Below are 27239 nucleotides of genomic sequence, written 5' to 3' on the forward strand. Positions count from 1 at the left end.
GTCTACATAGATTTCTGCCTTTTCATCCTCATAACCTCAATGCTTGTGGTCACAAAAAGGCTGCAACAGCTCCAGGCATTACAGCCAAATTAAAGGCAAGAAGAAGAGAGAATTGGAAGTGAACAACATCTCTTCAACAGTATACTGAAACTCCTCCCAAAACCCTTCCAAGAGACCTTCCTCATGTTTCTTTGGCTAGGACTGCGTCATGTATAATATCTACTCTTGGGATGGGCCTTTTAGCCTTCTGTAAGAATCATTTTTAGAAATGATTGTAGGGTTGGTCAACCAACAACGTCAGTCAAGCATAGCTATTGTGATTTTAGAAAATCATTTTTTTGTAAAATTAGAAATTGGCTATATTCTACGTAAATACTCTGGGATGAAAAATAATTCAAGGATGCTTAAGTTGCCTAAAGTTGAATTGTTTCAGAGTGGAGACAAAATAAGTAAAAGTGTCCTATTTTCCACATCACTATTATTATATTACTATTACTGTAATTATTATCATCTTGCTTGAAGGCAGGAACTTGGTTTTCTTTAAATATTGAAATTATTGGGACACACCTACCTCTTTTTAGGATTTTAGGTCTCTAAAGAGCAAATCAGGCTTGTGAAGAACACTTTCCACTAAATATTGTTCTGGGAGGAAAAGTTCTCAGCATGCTTGCAAGTTCTCACTCTGCTCAGAGACCTCTGTCCTCTTTCTTTTGCATCCTCCTTTCCAAAAGACACTCATGGCAGAAATGAATCTATGAGTCTCAGGTGTGGATCTCATTTGAGCCAAGTTTGCTTCTGCAGGCGCCAGTCACAAGTGCCTCAGAACCATGTTAACAGTGAAGATATATCTGCCCCTTTGCTTTTGAATGCGAGGTCCTTTAAAGGGTCTCTGAAGAAAGCTAGGATGAGATGAGGTTGTGACACCTTGCTCTCCATGAAGTGACATGGCAGAAAGTCTGATTGTCCAACTGCCATTTTACTGTATGAAATCTGTCTGTCACTCCTCTCGGGACAGAGTCAGAGACTCTCTGATTTACAATAAGGCTTAGCCGTGTGAGTCAGCACCAAGGCCACAGGTTTGGTGCCAGAAAAATCAAGTTTTGAAGCTCATTTTCCCCACTCACTAATTCACTACATGCATATCACCTAACTTCGGTTTCTTCTTTAAAATGGGGATAATAATACTTTCTTCAAAGATCTGTTTTGAGAATCAGGTGGTATGTTAATTAACCATTTTATAAATGAGAAAGCAAGTTATAAATGCGTTATCTTGTTAATTCAGTCATTTCATTGAAGGTGGGTCCAATTGTGGGCCTACTTTGAGGCAGACTGTATTTCATGGATTTATAACAAAGTTCTAAAGTTTAACCAAGACAGTGTCTAGAAAAACTCCTCCTTCATGTTTGTGTGTTCTTTCCATCGCAATTGCTTGCAAAGGTGTAATCAGAGAAGAGTTTAAGTCTGTTTATAGTATTAAGCAGATTTCCTCTCTCATTCATATTGAGATTTTAAATTCTTTCCTTACACATCTAAGTACATCTGGTTCACTGCTTTTACCTTTACTACTCTATTTAGTAAGCCCCACTGACATCAAATAAAGAACTATTTTTATCTGGGCCCTTCTCTCATAATACTAGAAAAATGCAAGTTTGCTGGATAAAACCAGTTTAAATTCTAGAAAAATGAATAGACCTCTACTTACAAATAAATATTCACAACTTTCCATGACATTTATTTCGCAAATATGTAGATATGCTCAGGGATATTTTTTAATATCATAAGAATTAGGAGAATACTTTGTCCAGAATATCTAGAATCATCAAATATTTTTCATGTTTCATATGATGTTACTGTTCATATGATGTTCATATGTGTTACTCCCTCAGAGAAGCCTTCTCTGACCCTCCATCCTAAATTAGTTACCCCTGGTTATTTCTTTACATAGCAAATATTTATCTGATTTAATGTTATAAGAGTATAAGCTTCATTATGACCTTGTCTATTTGGTTGACTACTACATACATACCCAGCACTTAGCTAATATATAGATGCATTCAAAGAATATTTGTTAAATGAACAAATGAATAAAAGCAAAGAACAGATAATGCTTTTAGTGAATATATTCCATATTTATTCACATATTTCCCTCTTCTATAAATTGGGAGGTAGAAAAATGGTAGAGAGAGAAGGGAAAAAGAGAAGAGGAAAAGAGCAATTTAAAAAGAGAAGTTTCAGGGACTTCCCTGGTGGTCCAGTGGTTAAGCCTCTGTGCTTCCAATGTCAATATCTGGTGGGGGAACTAAGATCCCACATGCCGCGCTGCATGGCCAAAAGATTAGGGAAAAAAAAAAATTAAAAAGCGAAGTTTCAGATCCCAAACCTAAAAATCTGGTCCAGAGAAAGTGGTGTCAAGGAGTTCTTGAAAATCCAACTTAATTATCCAGTGTTTGTGGCAAGGTTAGAGATATCTTTTTGCTGATCTATGCAAACAGTCCAAGTTTAGAAGGAAAAGACACATAATGCAAAAACAGTCTTAAGAGGCATCTGGGAAGCAGGTGGAAGAGTGAGTGCTGACTAATTCTCCGCTCCCTGCTCTTCCATGGAGAACAGGCTGGCTCGCTCTCATCCTCTCTATTCAGCTCCCTTTGTCTGCCCTGGTGAGAACAGGGGCACATTCTACCTCATACAAAGTGGTCCCCAGAGAAAGGTGGTGATGCTAACTATGAAACTGATTGATGCTTCTGAGGTTCCCAAGTAGCCTGTCCTGATAGCTGTGGTTATTACCTTGAAATATTAAAAAAAAGTGTATTTGAAGGAGTAGTTTTTTGATTTTTTTTCTCTTAGAGTGCATGCATGTGTGCACATGTATATTGAACATGTGGAGTAAGTAGAATTAGTAATATTTTTGCAAATGTGATTTCTAATTGTATAAACCATACTCTGAGTTACTCTCCTAGGTTTAAAATAAACTACCTCAGATATGTTAACCATTATTGGGATCCTGTTTAACAAATGAGTTCTAGATATTCGAGGATTGTACCTCCCATTTTATTTTGTCCCTAGGATACTGGATTTCCTGTTACACTCTACAAAGATTATAATACTTGATGTTTGAGGCATGTCTTTGATCTTAAAAATTCCTGCTCTATGTAGTCATTGGCTCAGGGAATAAAGAGGAAAGTACAGGTACCCAAAGGTCTTCTCATAAGGCAGGACAGCCCACAGTGATCCACTATGTCACTAATCTTCCCAATTCAAAGAGGTACACAGAGAAGTTAGAGCCAGAGGTTAGAAGCCAGGAATTGCCTGTTGGCCACAGGACAGCAGTTCAGCTCCTGGCAGTTTGTCTTTCTCAAAATTGGAGAATATATTGAAAAGGAGTCTTCCTTATATGAGGGGGAATATAAGCCATGGAGTTGAGGAAATACGAAAGAAAGAGTGACTTACCAATTTTTCTAAAGCTTCTCCAGGATCTTTCTCCCAGGCTGAAAGGAAAATGTGATCTAATTATCCCCATTGAGAGAAGTAAGACACCCATAAAGAAGCTATTTAATTTGTACAAAGGGAGTTATCTAAAACTATACTCACATGAAGTAGGAATGATGGCTCCAACAGCTACTAACAGCTTGAATGCTCTGGAAACAAGCAGAGCTTCAAGATTGGGTATTTATGCCAGTGTATGTATTTTGTTAACTAAAAACCCTTCTCCTAAGGAAGTAGTCGGGTGTAAGGTGAAAGGTGGTAGGCTAGTCTACTCGCAAAATATGAGACATCGTGAGAGCCTTCCAGTGTCTGCCGTGACATACAAGGTGACCCTAGAAGTCATTTTTGGGACCAGCTACAGTCTAATTTCTATAGGCATGCCAGATCAAATGTATTCTACTTCCTTGTTTGCTTTACAGTTAAAGGAAAGGGGTGTGGGGAGAATTGGAACCAAATACTACTACCTCTTCCCCAGACCCACTCCCACACATGGAAGCACAGTTCCCTGGCTGATAGAATCTTAGATCTGGAAGGGACTACAGAAATCATCCCATTTTAACATATTTGCTTTTTTGTTGACACAGGCCAAGGATGCACAGAACTGAATCAATTGACCTAAGTTAACGTGCTGTGAGAGGAAGGGTGCTGTACAGGATAGGAGAAATGGATTCAAGTCCAGGACCTATACCTAGAGAGCTTGGGCAATTTTTTTTTTTTTTTTTTTTAAGCAAAGCTGGTTTTTATCTCACCTTAGTGTTGCTCTCGCGCCACCTGCTAGAGACACACCACTGGTCTTTTCATTAAAATAAAATTCCATCCACACCCCGTGGCCTGAGTTCAAGATCTGACCCCGAGCCTGGCAGAGGAGCTGTGGGCGGCCATCAGGCTTGAAGCACCTTGTGGAGGTTTTCTGAGGCTGCTCCCTGCACAGTGACCGTTTTCTGGCTCTGAGGAGGGACGCCCGACTCCCAGGCACCTCCAGTGTTAGAGCTGTGGTTTCGGCGCAGTGGGCGTGGCCTCAGAAGGCAAGGGTGCCGCGATGCCCTGGCAACTTCACAGCCACAGGCTCAGTCCCCCACCCCGAGCCTGCCTCCCACCCCAGCTCTCATCTCCGCAAAGCACTGGGTGCAGGATGGGGAAAGGTGAGGCATGGGTGAGGGCCCCCTCCTGACCACCTGGGCGCCTGAGGGTGGTCACTCCAATGCCCCAACTTGGCCACAGCGCATTGCCTGGCCTGGAGCCACGTGGCCACCCACAAGTCCTAACAAGCATGGCCTGGATGGCGGGCACACCGGCTCCCCAGTCCCATCACAGTGGCCCCTTCCCAAGCTCGCCCGGGGCTCCTGCGGAGGAGGTGGTCAAGCGGCTGGCTTCAGCAGGCCCTCGGGGTCCAGGATTTGAGGCCGAGCTTCACCTGAATGGTAGCGACGTATCTGACACCGCAGGCCCGTGAGATCCATGCCCAGGGCAGCGTTAAGTACGTCTGAGAGTGGGGCAGGCCTCGTGGACAGTCCCTTCAGAAACTTGTCTTTGTCGCCTGGAATCAGGCTCTTCCCCACTCCTAATCATTACACATGACACTGACAGGTTAATCTCCCTGAAATACTGCTTCTATCATTTCATGCTTGTGCTCAAAATAGTGAATAGTTTTCTATTAGCACCATACTAAGCATCAAGTATTAATTCATTTGCTTCTCCTGGGGCAGAAGTTGCAAACTTAAATACCTACACAGAATATATGTCTTACTGAAAAGGAAGTTGCTAAAACGTGGCTTCCTCTGGAGGGCTGCCATGTGGGAAGGCAGACTCAGTGATGCCAGACAGATCTTTCAATATTTCAAGAGAAAGGAAATGTAGATTCTTTGTAAAATATCTCCATTTAAAAATGTGGATAACTCAACCAATTTTTTTCTTTGTGACTTCATTTTGTTTGTCAATTATGTCGAAACTATATTTCAAAGTCGAAACAATATAAGTTATATTCACAGGAGTCTTGCTCCCATTTCTGTTCACATCACCCTGTTCGGTCCCTCCCCTTGTAACTGCTTAGTGTTTGGTTTATCCTTCCATCATTTCTTTTTGAAAACATAAACATTATACATATGTACTCATATTTCTTTCAGTTTCTTACATAAACAATAGCATACTATAAACACTGGTCTGCCCCTTGTTTTTTTCACTTAACACAGTTTGGATCCATATCAGTATATAGATATCTTCCTCATTTCTTTATCGAACTATATTAGATAACATTGTTATATACTATAGTTTTTCCAGGTATTGACAAACTACAGTCTGAGGGCCAAATCTAGCCTGCCATCTGTTATTTTTCTCCGATTTTTTTGGCTGCGTTGGGTCTTTGTTGCTGTGCGTGGGCTTTCTCTAGTTGTGGTGAGCAGGGGCTACTCTTCATTGCAGTTTGTGGGCTTCTCATTGCAGTGGCTTCTCTTGTTGCCGAGAGCATGGGCTCTAGGTGCACGGGCTTCAGTAGTTGTAGCACACGGGCTCAGTAGCTGTGGCTCGCGGGCTCTAGAGCGCATGCTCAGTAGTTGTGGCGCACGGGCTTAGTTGCTCTGCAGCATGTGGGATCTTCCCGGACCAGGGATGGAACCCCTGTCCCCTCATTGGCAGGCGGATTCTTAACCACTGTGCCACCAGTGAAGTCCCTGCCATCTGTTTTCGTATGGACTTCAAGCCTAGAATGAGTTTCATGTTTTTAAGTGGCTGAAAACAAAATCAAAAGAAGGATAATATTTTGTGGCACAAAAGTTATACAAAAGTCAAATTTCAGTGTCCACAAATAAAGTTTAAAGTTTAAAGTTTCTATATTGAAACATAGACACACTCATTCGTTTATCTTCTGTAGCTGCTTTTGTACTGTGATGGCAGAGTTGACTATTGCAATAGAGACCATATGCCCACAAAGCCTAAACTATTTACTATTTGGCCTTTTATAGAAAATGTTTGCCAACCCTTGTTTATTCAGCCACTCTACCATTAATAGAAGTTTTGTTTTTTCCAGTTTACTGCTATTCTAAAGTATATTCTTAAAGTATAGCCTTAGACACAAGTCATTTTGTATTTTTGCCAGTATATCTTTACAACAGATGCCTAGAATTGGAATTGCTGTGTCAGGGTAAATGCATAAGTAACTGCACTAGAATTAGTCAAATTCCTCTCTGTGGGGATTGTGTGATTTTTGCTGTCTCACCAGCAATGTATGAGAATAACTGTTTAGCCATGGTCTCACAAACAGAGTATATTGTCAGATATTAATTTAAGTCGTTTTAACACACTGGAAGATTCCAACAAAGGATGTCTAAACAAAAGATGCAGCTAGGGATCCACGCTTTTCTGGTCTGCAATGTATTATTGGTCAAGTAGTACTGCGTGCATGATAGTGTCTGGTCCTGAGGGTGCAAATGGAGACAAAGTCATCCCTGTCTGCCCAAGTTTGTGCCCTTCAGGCCTGCCTGCCTCGCTGGAGGAGAGTGCCCTTACCTAATTGGTTCAGCCAGAGAGTCACCATTTTCTAGCTTACTCATTAGAAGTACCTTTTTGCAGTTTATTGCTACAGGGACTGGGTCAGTGGTGATAGAGGGTGGGAGAGGGGAAGGGAGTCAGCTCCACAATTTGTGACTCCTGGTGGCGGGTGTTCAGACACAGAACTCATTTCACCTACCTATTTATTTTTTCTACTCTCTCCTTATATTCAGTCTCCAAATCCACACCATCCTTTAAGGCCTAGCTAGCTCAGATCCTATCTTCTCAGCAAAGTCTTTTGCAATCACTCTCGTTAATCCCCCATTTATTTATCTATTACTATATTTAGTCAGTCAGTCAATCACCCTGTGTCTTACAGTCTGTCACTAAACTGGATCATTTTCTTGATTGTTTTCTCTCATCCACCCTCCTTTGTCCCTTCCCTCTTCCCTAAATCAGCTTTCTCTCCATCTTCTAGCCCTTTCTCTCTTAGACAGCAGAGTGCTAGGTATAAAGTTGATGTTTAATATCCAGAGTGGATAGGAGTGAAAAATATACACTGTGAAGAAATGCACCAAATTTTCCAAAATTGATCCAGAAAACACTTGAAAATTCTTACTAGATTAGCTGCTGAGGTGGGGCGTTGCACCTGAATGGGATTTGCAGGTCTCTTCTTTCTGATTGTCAGGAGCAGATGTTATGTCAGAGGTTAAGTGTCAGTTGTGGTTTAACAAGAAGCTGAGGTCAGAGCCACCAGAGAGGCAGCAGGTATCAGGAGATGGGGGAGGGATTAGGAGCTGGGGAGACAGGATAGTTTGACTAGTGGAGTGCTGGGTACTGCAGGGTGATCTGATTCCAGATAGAGGGGCAACAATGTGAGGGTGCTAGGATGGTTTCATTGGGTTGTGGTGATGCGTTGAGAAGTCAGGACTGATGGTCTAAGGGGGGTCAACAGACTTTTCAGATCTATATAATAAATATTTTAGGCTTTGCAGTCCATAGGGTCTCTGTTGCAACTACTCAATGGCTGTTGGAGTGTAAAGGCAGCCCCAGACAATATGTAAATGAATGGATGTGGCTGGGTTATGATAAAACCATGGATGCTGATTAGTAACTAATCTAGGATTCAAACACCCAGACAAGCATCTGTACGCACTTACCAATGAATACAGCTTGAAATTGGGTAAAGGCCCATAGTTTTAATAGGGACACCAGATAAATCACAGGGCAGAATAATAATAAATCACACTCTCAGTTACCACCCATGTGTCACAACTTAAGACAGATTTAAGTGCTGACTCTAAAGTGCTATCTGTAAGGTGAAATTAGTAGAAAGTTTCAACTAAAAGTCCATTATTTTAGAGTTTCAGATAATGATGTGATAATCAACAATGAGTTGTAGCTTCTCTGGTACAAAACTCTAGTGTTGGGTTGGCTCTAAAATATATATTTGAAGCTGTGAATTTCTGCACATCAGTTATCCATGCATAAATGAGGACACAGTGAAGCACACACCAACCTAACACTTTTTATCAATGATACAAGAAAATATTCCACATACACCTACTCTTCTTTACACTACTGTGATTTACATAGTACTTACACACATATTGTTTTTACCATGTTATGCATAACTTCCCCACAACCCTGGATGGTTGGAAGGACAGATATTATTATTCCTGTTTTATAAATGGCACTATAAGGCTCCATGAAGTTAACTGAGGGATTGGAGATTAAGAAAATGATCTATAAAGCCAGATCTTAAACTGGGGCCAGGTTCACAGGTGTGCTACCTATGCAACTGTACAGGACTCTGCATTTAGAAGGCCTCATGCTTGGTTTAATGCTCTACTTTTGTTGCTTTGAAATTTTTAATTTATTAACAAAGGGCCTCACAATTTCATTTTGCACTGGGCTCCTCAAATTATGTAACCAGTCCTGCCTTAAACCCAAATGCTGTTACCATGTAATCTATATTTATCTTTTGTTCATATATATATATGTGCGTGTGTGTGTATATATATATGTGTGTGTGTGTGTGTATATATATGTGTGTGTGTGTGTATATATATATATATATATAAATATAAAATATGCTTATATATATACCAACCTAGACCTTGGTATATTTAATCGATTACCTTTGCATTTACTCATAGCAAGTCATTTATTTTCTTTATAAGACAACAAATAAATCCCTTCAAAATTCTGATGGAAAATGATTTTCTACCTAGAATTCTATACCTAGATAAAGAATCTATCAAGTGTGGGGTAGAAAGTAGCAGAAAAATATTTTCAGTCAGCAAAGACTTAGAAAATTTGCCTCCAGCAATATAGGGAATAAACTAGGAAAGAGAAAGGTATGAAATCCAGGGGCTGCAACCCAGGAGAGTAGTCAAGGATCATCCCAGGAGAGCGATGCAGCAGGTTTAGAGAGCAGCAGCCCCAAAGGAAGCAGAGAGTTGAGATGGAAACTTGCTGTGGTCAAGATGGGAGAGAGAGGGGAAACTCATTTGATAAACACCTGATATGATGGGACTTCAGAAAAAAAAATAGAATGGTTATAAGAACCTGCAAGAACAAAGTAAAATAATAGGAATTCCAGGAACAAAACTTAAAAGGTGAGTAAGACAGAAAATGTAACTATAGTGCAACTGTTTGACTGATAGTACAATTACTTGACTCTGCAGTGAACATTTATATATACTCAAAATACTCTCAACACGGTTAGGTTATTTAATTAAAAGTGACATAACTAGTGGGAGGAATGGAGGAGGGGTGGCGGTGGTTGTGCTGTGATAGGTAAATCCTCATCTATCATAGAAGGGCATAAATAGTATCTAACATTGGTAAATCAAGAATAGCAATATAAACATACTATTTATAAATACAAAAACTAGTAGTTAAAGAGAGGTTGCCTCTACGGAATAGGGTTGGGGAGATAACGGAGAAAGAAATTGTTGATATTCCTTATAACCCTTTCAATCCTACTGGATTTTTGTAAGCATATGCATGCACTACTTTTATGGAAATAGGATTTTAAAAACCATTTTAAAGTTGGAGTTCCACATCAGTCATTAAAATGATGGAAGTGAACAGACTGTGCTGTAATCTTTGCAGTTTACTCATAGATCTAGTATGAGCCCCTATTTCTTAACTAGCCTATGTGGTTCTAGTCCATGTGTTCTAATTCTTACTCTCCTGATGGAGGCGTTTTAAAGCTTAATTAGCTAATGCCTATAAAGGGATTTCAGGTGCTTGGATGAAAGACTTCATCAATGTTGAAGCTATTTTTTTCTAATGAGAAATTTTAGGGTACATTTAGCTATGACTTTTATCTGACATCAAATGATAAGGAAATATAGGAAACTGAACATTAGAACTACCACATTCTATTATACACATAACATTCTATTATAGTCTGCTTTACTTTTAAAACTCTAGGTAATTTTAAAAACCAAAGGAAAATCAGCATTTTTACACTTCCTAGAGGTCACTAGGAATAAAATATAGACAATAAAGTTGAATCAATTTTTAAGTGAAACTAAATGCACTCTGAAGACATAAATAAGATTGAAAAGTTGAATGATTTTTAACATATCTCATGTCATTACCTGGTGTTAGATGGTGTTAGAGAAGAGTACTGTGATATAAAAATTTAAATAACATTTATTGAGCACCTAGTATATACCAGACCTTTTGCTAGCTTCTTTCAATTACATAATCTCTTTCAATCCATTTCATCTCTATTGTGCAGATAAAGAAATAGGTTCCAGAAATGGTAAGTCACCGTTCAAAATTAGACAGGTAATACGGTAAATCTATAGTTTAAACTCAGAGAGTCTAATTTTAAGTTTGTGCCTAGTTGAACATAATATGAGATTTTCAGATAAAGCAAGTGAAACAAAAATAATGAGAGTAATAATATTAACAGGGTACAGGGGCAGCTGTCTCAAATTGCTACCAAATTTAAAAAGCTATGAGTTGGCAAGCTGGGACTGAAACATTCACAGTAAAATTGGATTTAGTTTGGACAAAGCAGAGGTTAAAGCTCTATAATTTGAGGAGATTTAGACTCAGGCTTTCGTTAGGTAGTAGGAATAATAACTTGAACTTCTAGATCCGTGCTCCTGAAAATGTGGTCCCTGGACTAGCGGTAGCAATGTCACCTGAAAACTTATTAGAACTGCAATTATTGGGTCCCAATCCAGAAAAAGACCAATACTTCTCAAACTGTGGGTGCATAGGAATCACCTGGACAGGTAGTTATGGCATGGATCCTGGATGCAGGAATTCTGACTCAATTGGTCTATGGTAGGGACGAGGAATTTGCATTTCTAACAAACTCGTAGGTGATAGTGATGCTGGCATTCCGCAGACCACAGCTGTACTTGAGTTACAGATCATTGAATCTCACTGTATGTTACCAATTAATTTTTGTTAAAAGAATGAACACTTGAATGAATGAATGAACTTTTCACCAGGACAAGGAATTGGGAAAAGGAAGTGGTTAGGCATAGAGGATAGTTAGAACTGAAGAATCACTGGAGACAGGTGGAGCAGATAGCTCAAAGTCAAGGGGCTTGTTAGTCAGTGTTATTCCTAGAGAGGATGAGGTATGCATAAGGTACTTGTGTTGGGAGATGATCTGGAATTTCCTTCAGCAGCCCTAGTTTGGTTTTATCCATTCTGCATCCGTTAGGTCCCAGACATGGCAAGGGAGGGGAACTTTTTAAAAAATCATGACTGCAGCTAGTTTTAGCTAAGAATCCATGAGTCATTGGAGGGAAGAGGGTGCAGGTGGAAATTAACTACTAAGTTTCAGCGTCATATTTTTTTCTCTAAGGCATTCCCAAAATGCGAAGTTTGACAAATATGCTGATAGCACCTTCTCTAAACTCTCTTGCTTTCATGTCAGCAGAAAGCAGCAGTGCCTGAAGATGCAGAATAATAATAATAACCAAGTTTCATGGTATGAAAATAAAAATTTTAAAGACTTAAAACAGAAATAAGTTAAATATAAAATATATTTTGGTCTTAAAAAAAATTCCATACCTACTACACCTTTCCACCATTTCCAATTTCTCCCCCAAATCTGGAAAGTAATGTTGAAATTTCAGATTCAGTTGAATATATTTGTTTTCTAGAACAAATGATGAGAAATATATTGTGTAATTTTTGTCATATGAGGGTCATATTTAACAAAATCAAACACCACCATAGCAGAATTCAGAAATCCACAGAAAATTATTGTCTCTTGTGGTAATAAGTGTAGAACAACTTTTCTTTTTCTTTCAGAAAGAAGACAGGAGATTTATAGAATTATAGAATGTGGAGGAACCTTAGGAAACTTGAACCGTTTGCATTCAAACCAGAGAAGGAGAAAGTAAACAAAGGAGAAATGATTAAGTTTGGTTACGCATCCTGAGTAGTAAAAGGTATATAAAAATACAAACCCCAAAGCCTCTGAATTACAGAGAAATCTGTGGGAGAAAGGACCCCACTCTTTTGGAGATATTTATTTTTCAATTAGTCAAGGATATTAGAAACGTCTCAAATATTGGCTTGGGAATCTCTTACTTTGGGTTTCTCCAGAAACATGATCAAGGATTTAAATCCAAGTGGTATATTTGGAAGATGATCTTAGGAAGCACCAGTGAGGAAGTGAGGAAGGACAATAGAGAAGGGAAGGTGGCCAATAACAGCACTTTATTAAGCAAGTTACCATATAATAAAGGAGGTGAATCCCGCTGGACACCTCTGGAGCCACTGTAGAACACATAATTCTCCCACCAATTCCAGCAGTCAGCCATTAGTTAAGGCTGGTGTGAAAAGAGTGGGATAGAAATTCATTCTCTGGCATTGCTGGTCTGCCATGTCTGTGGGCAGAGAGAGCTCCACTGAATCAACTATTGGACTTGCATGGTCCAGAGCAAAATGAGAATGTGGGGCTGCTTGCTCAAAAAGCCAAGAAAAGGCCCCCTACCCCCACATGGTACATGTGTGCATGCATAGGTGTGTATATGAGTGAGTTTGTGTGTGTGCTTGCTAGTTATTTAATATATCGCTCTGGCACAGGGCTACTCACAGGGCAAATGCAGAGGCTCACAGTTGCCTGGTCCCTCCCCCAATCCATCCTACAACTGGGCACATGGAATGTGCTGTATGCACATGCCTGACCCTGACTTTCACCCAACTTGTGTCCAGACCTTTGGCCAAAGGCAGAAGGTGGCAGAAGTCACTGAGTCAGGGTAGGGGAGAGGCAGGAAGCAACAAGAAGAGGGAGTGCATATGAGTGGAGCCTCCAAACCCCTGTGCATGTTCTACTGCCCCATTGGACTTCACTTATAGAACAAAGTTAAACTTACTAAGAATTTCAATATAGCAACAGCAGAGAATTAAACCCCAAGCATGAGGCCCCCTTCTGAGTACAGGAACCTGTAAGGCTGCATTGGTCATACCCCCAAGAAGCTAGCCCTGATATGGTCAGCCAGATAAGCCCTCTGGCAAAGAGATAAAGATGCTGGTAGCTGGAGAGTAGAGGGGACTATACTGGTGAAAGCTCAAGGGGATATGGGTGGGACACCAACAGTGCATGGTACAGGCTCAAAGATTTAACCTGTAGATAGCTTTTCCTGTAATTAATTTAACCTTTCAAATGAGATCATAGGAAGGTTTTTTTTTTTTAATAACTTCATTTATTTATTTTTGGCTGCACTGGGTCTTTGTTGCTGTGCGCAGGCTTTCTCTAGTTGTGGCCAGTGGGGGCTACTCTTCATTGCGGCACACAGGCTTCTCATTGCGGTGGCTTATCTTGTTGTGGAGCACGGGCTCTAGGTTCATGGGCTTCAGTAGTTGTGGCTCACAGGCTCTAGAGCACAGGCTCAGTAGTTGTGGCTCACGGGCTTAGTTGCTCTGGCATGTGGGATCTTCCCGGACCAGGGCTCAAACCTGTGTCCTCTTCATGGGCAGGCGGATTCTTAACCACTGCATCACCAGGGAAGCCCATAGGAAGTTCTTTAATTGGCCCTGAAGAGAGTTACTCCAACACTTGCAGATAATCTTTTCTTTTGGCTCACTCCCACACGTCAGGGAATACATACATCATAGCAACTCATAGTTATCATACATCTAATATATATGGTTTCCTGAACAGGCTCAATCATGTATTGAATATATTTATTGAGCTCCTATTATAGACCAGACACTGTGGCAGCTGCTAAAGATATAGTGATGAACAAGACCAATAGACTCCCTACTATAATGGAGTTTATGTTCCAAGTTGCACTCAAGGAATCTTCTTGTATCCCACTGAAATTCTCCCCACATCTTGGAAGTGGTGCTGATATTTAGAAAGGAGAAGTGATATCCTTATTTCATGTCAATGTATCCCTTGAGAGTTATTTATGAAAATGCAACAGCTATATTTGCCTATGTCTTAAATCCATTTAGAATCCTTGTTAGGCTATAAATTCTGTGGAAAGTCCCCTGGGTTAATTAGAGATTTTGTAGAAAGTGTTCCTTATATTTCTTTTCACAATGACAAGATCACCAGCCCATGACCCAGGATAAACACATAAGCAGTGGTTTTTAATATACTTTGGTTCCTAATTGTTCTTAATTATCATAAGGTTGCTCTAAAAAGCAAAGCTTTGTAATAGATCTGTACTCCCCACCTACCTCATAGGGTTCACTTTTTCCATCAAAGTGAATTAAGCCAGAAACTCAGTCTTCTATTTGGGACTCCATCAATTATGATCTTAAAACTGTTCCTAAACATTTTGATCTTAATTTCTCTTCAGTGCCCCATTAAAATATGAAAATAGCACTATATTGATGGTTTCTCTCTCTTTTTTACTCTGTCTTTGGTGTGAAGAAGATTTTAAGAAATAACTCCTCAACACCAGAGAGGCTTTCAGAACTGTGAAAGAAAAATCGCGTCATGAAACAAAATAATTCTCACTTTGTTCCTGGAGGAAAATGGCCATTGTTTCTCATCTCTGAGGTAGTTCTTGGTATGGTGAGTGAAATGGCAAGAATAATTGAGAAAAATAGCTGTGTGTATCACAAAAGCCAAATGCATCTTTTCTATTACATAAATAATGATCAGCTCTTACTGACAGTTGTTATTGTATATTTAGAAAAGAGGTGTTTATATTCCTAGATATGATATGAAAAGCCTCATATCTCTTTCACTATATTTGTAGTGATTTAAAATATCAGTTGCAGCATGCACCGTGTATCCCATCCACATAAAGATGTAATGCATCTTAGAACATACCTATCTCAAATGAAGCTGTTGGTAAACTATCTTTATACATCTGATTCTAGAAGAGCACAAATAGCGTACATAAGAAATATCAAAATAAGTAACATCACATATAAATCCGATTTGTTTCTTTTAGTGTTGAAAATTGTATTGATAGTTGTATATATCTTTTGTTGATAAAATCATATGGAAAGAAAGGTTTTAGGCATTTTAAATGACATTTTATGCCACTTTAGAATTTTTGTTTTCTATATAATATAGAAAAATAATTGCAAAACATTCCACTAGCGAAAAATGGCAGCATGAAAGCAATTTCTCATTTCTTGCTTATAAAAATCTCTAAAACCAAAGAAACACGTAAGAAATCCTAGATTAGCCGTACTCTATTCAAATGAAATAAATGTTAAACTAAATTTAACCTTTGTTTGATGGCTCTTCTTCACATCTGCTATTGCAGAACCTCCAGCCTCCTGCAAAGTTTCCTACAGTTATTTCTGAAGGATCCCTGGTGATGTTTTATCATAATTCCTAAGTTCCATTGCATATTATTATATGGTGTCATCCATTTTCCTTATCTCCAACTCTGACCTGAATCTGAGGATGCTCAATGCTGAGGGGTCTGTTGTCTATAGGCCACGTGAGGATGGCCCACGAGTGCCTCTGTCTCCCACAAATGTCCTGCTCATCTCTCGCAGGCTGCTCTGCTGGGAATGGCCCTCATTTTTTCTGGACATTGTTCTCTCTTGTCAGATTATTTCCTTTTCCTACTAGGTTCTCCTTCAATTGATGTGATAAGTCTTCTAAGAAGTCAAAATTTCCACTAATAGTAAAGAAACTTCTCTTGCTCCAGCCATATATATATTTTCTGCTGAGCTTCGTTCTTCTAGTGCTCAAATCTCAAACCCTGAATCATCTTTGATTCTCTTTTTTTTTTCATATCCCACACCAGTTCATAAGTAAACCCTCTTGGCTCTACCTTTAAATATAGCCAAAATAGGACCAGTTTTCACTCCATCTACCTCTACCATCTTACTCCAAGTCTCTATCATCTCTTGCCTGGGCTATTATAATAGTTTCCAATGTATGCCCTTGCTTTCAGCTTTGCCACTCATACAGCAGCGAGAGTGATTATTAAAAAACCCATGTCACACTTCTGCTCTAAACACTTCAATGTTTTCTCTCTGTCTCAGAATGAAACCCAAAGGATGTACCTTATTTTACACAGCCCTTAGTGATATTGGGCTTGCTACCTAATACTTCATCATCTTCAACTCCCCCTCACTAACTCATCACTCACTCTTAACTCATATGTTCATAAAGCTTCTTCCCTTCCTTAATTTTCTGCTCTCTGCAACTGCCACCTTCTTAGAGAAGCCTTTCCTAATATGACTCCCTTATTAAAAAAAGAATAGCTTTCCCTGTCCACTTATATCCCACCTACTTTCTTGTCCCTTAACTGACTTTTTCATCTCAGCACTTTTTGACATCTGATACATTAAATATTTATTCAATATATTTGTTTATGGTCTGTCACTCCACATAGAACATCAATTCCATGAAAGTAGCAATGTGCTGTGTTTTGTTCATAACTATATCCCTAGAACCTGGCAAGTAGTAGGAGCTCAATAAATATGTATCGACTAAATAAGTGGATATGCTACTGGGACAAAATTCTGGTATTCCTGGATCTTTGACTAAATATTATAGTACTAACATTATATCCTGCTATAACTCCAAGCTATTATATCCAATAATACTACTACCACCAGTGATTAAGAAATGTATATTGGGTACTGAATGAGTGGCCTCAAATGTTTGGCTACCTTTTAGGGAAAGTTTGGCTGCTAGTCTGGGTAGCTTAAGAATATCTTAAGATGTGTTATATCTAAATTATATTCATCATAAAACTTATATAAAGGATAATTTTTAGTTATCAACTTTTTTTGATGCGCAGGCTCAGCGGCCATGGCTCATGGGCCCAGCCGCTCCGCGGCACGTGGGATCCTCCCGGACAGGGGCACGAACCCGTGTCCCCTGCATTGGCAGGCAGACTCTCAACCACTGCGCCACCAGGGAAGCCCAATTTTTAGTTATCAACTTTTAATTCAATAATATCTAAGGTTTTTCTCAAGTTATACTTTATATATATTTTCTTTCAAAGTTAAATAACTGATAATATATACTCAAGAGAAACAGAGATCTAAAAAAAGAAAATTTCTTATTCTATTTGTAAATCCAAAAGGGAAAAAAATTTGTGAATGAGCAGGACTAATTTTTTTTTTTTTACATAACTTACATAGTTTTTAAAAAAAAATGTAAGTGTGGATTTGTTTTCCTGCTTTTGTCTACAATGTCTTTCTCCTTTCTAATCAAAGTGATAATTTATTTTCTGTATAAATGACAGTGAATTTAAAACCTTCCTTCAGAATAATGTAATTTAAATAAGGCTATTTTAAAATGGGCCATTTGTCTACAGGAAAGCTTGATTAGGCCTAAAAATCTATCCAAAGAGATTTTTTTGAAAGTCTTGTAAAATTTTTGTTAATATCTTCAGTAACTCACATTAGCTTCCCAACCTATAATTAGCTTCATTAATCTCTGGACAATATTTCTAGCCTCTAAGGGCTCTTGTAGACCAACAAGGGTGATCTGCAAAGCATGGAGAGAGATGCAGGAAAAAGAAACAGAGTAATTAGGCCATAAAATAGATAGTAATCACTTTCCTATGTTAACTAGCATTTACAACATCCTTTGAAGTACTTAGAAGTTTCATGCCTGGGAAAAATATGAAGGTGAGAAAAATGAGCTATGAATAAAGAATGATCTTTTGGAACATGAAATACCAGTATAAAAATCTTCAGGCCAGGGGAAAACTTACTCCAAAAATTTCAATTTAAGTTCTGAATTAGACAACCTCATTAAACAAACATTCTCAGTCCTTACCAGATTATTTCTGCAGTGCTATGATTACAGAGAATGCCATAATTAGAATCTTCAACAGCAAAAGAAAAATTATTTAATACTATTGTAATACTTTTTACCTGAAAAATGGAAACTTGCCTTCTTTTATCTAAAATAATGTAATGCTTAAAGGCTGCTGAATTGTAATTATTTTGGTTAATCTTTATGTCCCAGGCTGAATGATTAATCCATCAAGGCTTAAAAATACATTTGCAGGCATTTTGATGGGGAATTCATTTCTATAAATGGCCTAGATTTTTCCCCCTTTTTTCAGTAAAGGTCATCAGAGTAGAATGGTAATAAAAAGCCATGATTCTCAAACTTTAGTGTGCATGTGAGTCATCTGGAAGGCTTTTTAAAATTGCTGGGCCCTACCTCCAGAGTTTCTGAGTCAGTAGGTCTGGGTGGGGCTCAACATTTTGTATTTCCAAGAAGTTTCTAGGTGGAGCTTATGCTGACGGTCTGGGAATTATACTCTGAGAACAGTGAACTGCTAGTTTAAATTAAGGGAAGTGGTTACCCAACAAATCATTTTCTTTGAATTTATGTCTATTTTTTAACTGGAAAGATGTTTTTATCATGCAAGGAAAAATGTTTAAAATAGATTGTTCAGATATGATTTTTAAAATGCACTGAGCTCTCTACTGTGTCTTAATGAATCTTATTTGGAGCTTACCAATAGCACACATCCTCAAGATCGCATACCTAAGCTACGTTTAAAGTTCTAGCTGTAGCGAAGAATCTATACATTTAGAAAACTATTGGCACATTACTTCCATCTCCTAATACCAATCAAATGAATTGACTTAAAAATAGATAATATTAAATAAAAATCTTCTAGTTTAGATTATATTCATTCATTATCTAATACTTTATTTACACTGAACCAATTTCTGGAACTCTTTATTAATACATTGAAGCTAGCTTACTTTGAAAGAGTCCTTGATCTAGGCTGTACTTTTTATCTTTCTTGCCTGAAAAAAAACTTGCATGATCAAATGTACAATGCCAAGCTATTAAGATATGATTCTCAATGGATATATTCTCATTGTAAATAAATTCCTCACAATCTCAACTATCTTTTGTTCAGTTACATGTCCAGTTTGAAGGAAGGTACTATTGAAATAAAGATGAGAAACAAAGGAGTAGAAAATTCACTTCCAGGGCCATAGCAGTAAAAATTATCCCCTCAAAAAGTTTTTTCCTTAATTTGACCTGATTGCCGTTGTCTGTCTATACCTAATATAGGAACTTTTCAATTTTATGTTCTTTTGCTCATTTTGCACACATTATCTTCACCAATATAACTGATGTTATGACTTCTATTTTCAGCCTGTCCCTCCACCTCAGACATTCACCAAAACACCAGAGATGGTCTGTCTTGTCTAGAGGAAACTAACATCATTTCCATGGACCTACCACCATTAAAGTTATTTGGAATTGATGACCTGCCGTCTTCCTCTATCGTCCCAAGGTGACTTTTGTTATTTGTACCTTTCCTGTTGGAACGGTATTTTATGTTTACTAGGCTTCTCCCAGGCTTTGGAATTTGCAGAGATGCTTCTGATTTATAAAGCAGCCCATATCCTTTTAAGTATATCTTTTCTGAATAATTTTGATATAAAGTCTCATGGATAAAGTAGTCTGATGAAAATTCAAAGATAATATTACTAAAAAAATCACATATAAGTATGGTAATATAAATATATATAGTATTAAACCTTGGACTATATGGCGTAGATAGCATATTCCCAAAAGTTAAACCTTAACAGGCCATTACAATGATTTAGGACCCTTTAGAAAAGATGCTATTCTTCCCTTCCTGTCCCACATTCAATCTCAGAAAACCTGCCCATTTCTCATTCTCAGAGCTCACGCTTCATCCCTGTGAACTGGCAAAATGGACATGTAAATCTAACACTCTGGTACAGATGATTGACTTTTAGGAGACAATCTGGGACTTGAAAACATGATTTAGAATTTTTAGGTTGTTGGTTGTAGAAGCTAGTCTTGGAAAATAATGTAGATTCAGAGATGGAAGACACCATTTCTATACATGTAGAAAAAGAGAAGAGTAAAGCAAATAATCACAGAGGAGTAGGGAAAAGATAACATTTGAGCTGGAGAGTTCCTGTCAGCTTTCCATTTCCTGACCATCCCAGATATACTCCTGTCCTCTGGAATCATTTTACTTAAGCGTGCTCAAGTGAATTTCTATTTCCTACAACTAAATTATGCTTGACTAAGACAATGCTTATGGTTAAGAGTCCTTTATTTCCAGTTGGAGGGATAATAGGGTAACAAGGATAACAGACTCAATATCAGAGCTACCATGCTGTCCAACCCAATCCCAATTTTTTCTTTATTAACAATTTAAATTAGAAAAGTAAAAAGTAATACTTTGTTAATTTAAAAAAATCATATAATACAGAAGTATAGAAAGTTAAAGATTCATATCCCAAGTCTGACTCTCTCCTGATGCTATTCCTTAGAAGTAAATTCCGGTTAACCATTGTTACATATCCTTCCAGATTTATGTATTTACAAACAACAAACATACATTAACGGACATGTATATATGTCTGTGTATGTATGTATGTATCTATTTATCTATCTACTCCTGTTCAACTTAAATACAATGTCTCTTGTTTATTCTTCTCCAGACACAGGAAACATCTGCTCAGGGTTCTCCTGTATAAACCCTTCATGGGTCTGAGGCCAGCCATCAATTGATTTTTAGGTTTTTTTTCTCCAGGTAAAACAATTCCAATTCCATTACCTTTGCTTTGGTAAATATATTTAAAAATTATTTTTTCTTTTTCTCACTACAAAAGAAAACCTGGTCTCTGAATTAAGTGCTCTAATAAAAATTTTTTAAAAACACAAATATTATATTTTTAATACTGGCTAGCTCTGTATCAAAGTCTCACCATCTGTATAATAGGATCGTTGACTCATCCAGTTGGTTTTGAGGCTTAATTTTGTTTGGCATTCAATTGATTACTCCCAGCTAATAGATATCATAGTCATGTATAGTATGATGTCATCTCAGTTAATTCATTGTCTCTATTTAAATTTACCCTAAACATAAATACGGTTTCTTATTTAACAAGATTTGACTATCTTAAAGCCAAAGATGGAGAACATATATTCTTAGAGATATTCTTCATTGCTCCACATCCCTTCCATAATAGTGATCATCTAAATTGCCCATTGTACATCAATATCTGAATACTTATAAAAACCTAGAGAAAGCTCTTTTTTTAATTAAAAAAAATTTTTATTGGAGTATAATTGCTTTAACAATGTTGTGTTAGTTTCTGCTATACAGTGATGTGAATTAGCTATATGTATACATATATCCCCTCCCTCTTTGATCTCCCTCCCCCCACCATCCCACCCATCTAGGTCATCACAGAGCACAGACCTGAGCTCCCTGCGCTATACAGCATGTGCCCACTAGCTATCTATATTACATATAGTAGTTAATTAAAATATGTTTTATAGACTTGGTATTTCTGAGATATCCAAATAGAAAAATATATCCCTTAGGGGCTTCCCCTTCAATTATTTTTTAAACCTCTGTTTTAAAAATAATCTTTGAAATATATCATACATACAAAGAAGTGTATAAAACCTATATGTAATGTTTAAATAATAGTAAAATAAATATCTCTGTACCCACCACCCAGCCTTAGGAAATAGGACAGTATCAGCCCTTCAGAGACACCTTGCCAAATGTATCTCTTTTACCTCTGAAACAGAAGTAGCCTCTATCTTAAATTTTTATTCCCCTTGATTTTCTTTATAATTTTGCCACCTAGATATCTATCCTTTGACATTATTATATTGTTTAGTTTCCCCAAATCTTAAACTTTATACTAATTGAGTCATACTGCATGAATTTGTCCATGATTTCAGCCAAATGATTTTCAGATTCACTCATGTTGATGAGAACAGGTTGCATTTATTCATTTCATTGATGAATAATATTTCATTGTATGAATATTCTACAATTTATTTATCAATTTTACTATTGATGAAGTTTTGGGTTGCTTCCATTTTTTGACACTTTTGACAATGTTCATGAACTTCTTAATTATTTGCCTAGAAGATGGACTGCTTGGTTCCACCAAAAAATATTTTTTTAACACAAAGCAAAGGTTCTTGTACATAGTAGGACCTGAGAAATGCTTAAGCGAATTAATTTCTATAATTTAACAGTTGATTTAAAGTCTTTTAATATTTCCTAGCAAATAACGTACTGAGGAACAAATATGAAGAACATATTTATAGATGGCATGTAACATGGAGACTTAGTAATTGTTTAATTGGATTTACCCATCCCATAAGGAACTGCACCCTTGCTGAAGAAAACGCAGCATAACTAGAAAGGGATAACTCATTCCCATCATGTGTGTCCTTTGCTAGGCTACCAAGCAAGAACACATTTGCCCAGCTAAGCCCTCTTAAAACTTTTTGGGACAAAGACAGATAGATAGAAACAAGTACAGTAAGTCAAATATTTGCCCAGCTGACTTTTTCTGTCAAGTTGGTCTCTGTATGGGTGGCAGTCTATTTTCCCTTCAAGTCTCCTTCTGGCCCTTCTGTTACCATTCAAAACATTCTCATTCCCATCAAAAAGCATTTATTAAGCACTTAGTTACTCACAGTATTGCAAATAGAATCATGGTTGCAAGGAGGATTAGTGCAAAAGGGCTGTATCCTTTGTTACTGAAAAAAGCTTAATAACTTTGTTTAACCTATATCTTATGTTAGGACTCTAGTTGTAATATCAGTTCTTTCCAAACAGTTTGAATGATTTATATGGCAAGAAAGGCCTAGACGGTAGGAACACAAGGGTAACTATTCTAATGTCCCTGCAGTCCCCTGCAGCCCCAGGGAGTCCTGAGTTTGCCCACCATCTTCCGCCTTTGGCAGGAAATATTAAGAGCTCAAATACTTCCGGCCTTGCAATTAGGCTCTTCTTCCATGTCCTTATGGCAGGGGTGTTGATCATAACAGTTTTGTAGATTCCAGATTTGCTTGCCTTGATTGACATCAGTAACCTATCTGATTTCTGTCACTTTTCTTGCCTGAGTTCCTGACTTCAAAAGCTTGGCTTATTTCTTTTGTTTCTTAATAATCATTATTCTTTACTGCCGAAGTGACAAATGATTCTTGCAGATGCAGTTCCGGGTGTCCCAAATTACAGTTGAGGTGTGAATAACTTCTCCCAGTAGTGAACCACGTTTCCAAGTGTTATATTTGACTTTACCTACTTAGATAGCAGGTTAGCAAGAAATCCAATTTCTCTCCCTGACACTCATCTCCCTCCCAAACTCCTTTTCATATTCCAAGGACCAGTCCTGCTTGTTCCTGTCTTCTTGCCAGCTTTATTGCTTTTATATTTCTTGCAAACAATGCCTAACATAATTCCTATGGCTAGAGGCTTCCCTGGTGGTGCAGTGGTTAAGAATCCGCCTGCCAATGCAGGGGACACGGGTTCAAGCCTGGTTGGGGAAGATCCCACATGTCGTAGAGAAACGAAGCCTGCACAACTACTGAAGCCCACATGCCACAACTACTGAAGTCCACGCACCTAGAGCCCATGCTCCGCAACAAGAGAAACCACTGCAATGAGAAGCTCGTGCACCGCAACAAAGAGTAGCCCCCGCTCACTGCAACTAGAGAAAGCCCGCGCGCGCGGGTAGCAATGAAGACCCAACACAGCCAAAAATAAATAAATAATTCCTGTGGCTGAAAATTCTTCCTTCAGTCCAATCTGTAGAGACTTCTAGCTCAAGGGTAATAGGATGCCTTAATAGAAGAGTGCCTGAGGTCAGCTGCCTCCTCCCTTGTTTTCTCTATAATATCAGCCTGCTAAGGCATTAGAGCTACTACAAACAAAATCTAACAGAAATGTTTCCCATTATATTATTTTGTTTAGTAACATTTTAAGTTAGAAAAATGAGAAGTAATATATGCTTACCTTGTTACAGTGGGGATTTGGACTCATCATTTTGCTGGGGTTGTCAGATAAAATACAGGATTTCCAATTAAATGAAGTTTCAGATAAACAATTATATATATATATATATATATATATATATATATATATATATATTTATTATAAGTAGGTCCCAAGCAACATTTGGGAAACCTTGTACTAAAATACTATTTATTGTTTCTCTGAAATTCACATTTAACTGGGAGTCCCATATTTTAGTTTGCTAAATCTGGCAACGCCACCCCTTGAGCTGTCAGACCTCAAAACTGCCAACAGATGTTGGTTGCTTGTTAAAAAGCCACTACCTGCTCCAGCGCTGTGCTGCTGCCTTGTAATGTTGCAGCTGAAGCTGGCGACAACCAGAAGTCCGGTAATCATTTAGAACGGCTGGTGTCTGTGAAGATGACGTTTAGGATGAACTTTATGCTCCAGCAGCTTCTGCATCAGTCAGTGCAGATTATTTATTGTCCACTGATTGTTTAAGATTTCAAAGAAGGATCGTCTTACTCCCCAACACCTTCCTCAGTGCTGCACTAGGACAAAGGTGTTTCATGGTAAAATTACCCTGGGGCCCTTATATTCTAGCATTTTAGATTCATTCACATAATTACTTCAGGAAGACACTGCCTGCCTGTGGCAAGACTGATTTGGGATAGGTTCCTCTATGTAGAACCTATTTTCTGTCAGAGATGTCATCTGGTACCATCTTTTCCTGCCTCTGTGGTGACTTTATGTCCATGGCTTTTTTTTTTTTTTTGCCTTTCCTTGTCACTGGGCTTCTGTTGGGGTTATCCTAATCTATTCTAACAAATTTCAGTAATCTTGAATCTTGGGGCAAAGTGGTTTGAGCTCCTGTACTCTTGTATCCCAGGAAGCCACTAATCTTATGCAAATGTGGTTCCCTCAGGCAGTTTCAAAGATATTGATAATATCAGTAGTTTACCTTAAGAAGGAAGGAGGGGAGAAAGGAAGGAAGGGTAAGAGAGGGGGAGAAGGAGGGAAGGAGAGAGAGAGAAAGGGAAGAAGAAGAGAAAGAAAAAAATAGAAAGTTCTACCTCTGCATTGGGCATTTAAAAAAAGGAAGAAAGAAAAAAAATTGAAGTTCATTGGACATAGTTAAATCATAAAATGCAATACATTTTTAAATTTGGGGAAAATAAAGCAACATTGATCTCAAAATCTAGCAATAACCCTTATTAAAATCTTTGGCCCTCCAAAGATTTTTTCTGTGCATGCTTGTGTGTGTGTGTGTGTGTGTGTGTGTGTGTGTGTTTGTGCATTCTGTGGGAGTGTATATATAATCACACATACAAATGAGTTCGTACTCTACAGCCTAGTTTCAAATCTCCTTTGTTTTCACTTAATATTATATAATAAATATTTTTTCCATATAATTAAAAATACTTCTAAAATAGTATTTTAATAGTTAGGAAATATGCTATTGATTGTAATACATAATTATATTTAATCAATCACCGATTTTGTACATTTAAGTTATTTTCAATTAACAGCTTATGGCTAAACCTTTGCATACATCTTAAATTATTTCCTTAGAGTAAGCCATCAGCAGTAGAATTTCTGGAATTGGGTAAAGTGGATTTTTCCCATACAGTTAAAAAATTTTTACTTTGAATAATTTTAGATTTACACAGGAGTTGCAAAGATAGTACAGAAAATTCCTATATACTGTTCAGCCAGCTTCCCCTAATGTACATCTTACATAACCATGGCACATTTACCAATACTAAGCAATTAACATTGGTAAATATTAAACTGAGCTTCAGGATTAACATCTTTCTTTTTCTGTTCCAGATTCCAATCCATATAACTATGTTGCATTTAGTTACTATGTCTCATCTTTTTCAAATTGTTTTCCATGACCTTGACACTTTTGAACTGTACAAGTTAGTTATTTTTTAGAATGTCCCTCAGTTTGTATTTGTCTGATGTTTTCTCATTATTAGACTGCTAATGTGACCATATGATTTTAAGGTTTTGACCTATACATTTGAAGCCCTGTTGCCTGTGAGTGATAGGCTAGTTGAAAGAAGTTGTTGAAGGCAGGAAATCTATTAAAATGATACATACATACCTTATTTATTTTATTTGCTTTATGTACTTCCATGTGCCAGCATTTTAATTTTGGGCCAAAGTTTTGTCTGTTTGTTTTGTTTTCTGTTTACAGTACATTTTATTGATTGGAACTCTGAATCACCTTTTTTTCCATAAATCACAACTATAATTAATAAATCATTTATGATTCTAGTTTCACTTTGCTTAAAATGGAGAGAGAACTTAAAACACTTGAAAAGCAGCTTTTCAAAATTTTTACAATTTCTTTTGCATTTGATTCACCCACATCTGACTTGACAGCAATTTTTTTTCTTTAAAAAATGTATATTCATTGAGTCATTTCAAAGCACATGTTTCCCACTGAAAAAAAAATCATTTTCATTTCATCAGATTATATAATATTTAATAAATAACAATTATGATAATGACTAGAACTGAAATGATAAGTTTAGAGAAAACAATCCTCTTGATAAACCCCTTTGGTTACTAAACATTGAGAAAGCAGCAGTACTTAGGTAGTTTTGAGAGAAGCCCCTTAGCTTCAAGCATTCAGTGTGCAGATGGTATTAGACAGTGTGCTTTGTGGAGAGAACAGTGGGTTCTGGTTAACTCAGAAAACTGGTTAAAAAGAAGCCAGGGCTTCCCTGGTGGTGCAGTGGTTGAGAGTCCGCCTGCCGATGCAGGGGACACGGGTTCGTGCCCCGGTCCGGGAAGATCCCACATGCCGCGGAGCGGCTGGGCCCGTGAGCCGTGGCCGCTGAGCCTGCGCGTCCCGGGCCTGTGCTCCGCAACGGGAGAGGCCACAGCGGTGAGAAGCCCGCGAACAGCAAAAAAAAAAAAAAAAAAAAAGAGGCCAGTTAAGGGAGCTGCTAATGTATTGCCAAATTGCCATTCAGTAAAGTTGTAACCTATTTATGCTTCCAATTACCTGATTGGAGAGTTTCTATTTCCCCATCTTTG

At 37.9% G+C, this 27239-nt stretch overlaps 1 pseudogene; it reads left to right on the forward strand.

Annotated features, from left to right (window-relative positions):
- Positions 1-4753: 4753 nt before the first annotated feature.
- The window catches only part of LOC101284247 (uncharacterized), a 102360-nt pseudogene continuing 79874 nt past the window's right edge, over positions 4754-27239 (forward strand).

The sequence above is a fragment of the Orcinus orca genome, chromosome 5, assembly GCF_937001465.1.
Source record: "Orcinus orca chromosome 5, mOrcOrc1.1, whole genome shotgun sequence".
In the NCBI taxonomy this organism is placed as follows: domain Eukaryota; kingdom Metazoa; phylum Chordata; class Mammalia; order Artiodactyla; family Delphinidae; genus Orcinus; species Orcinus orca.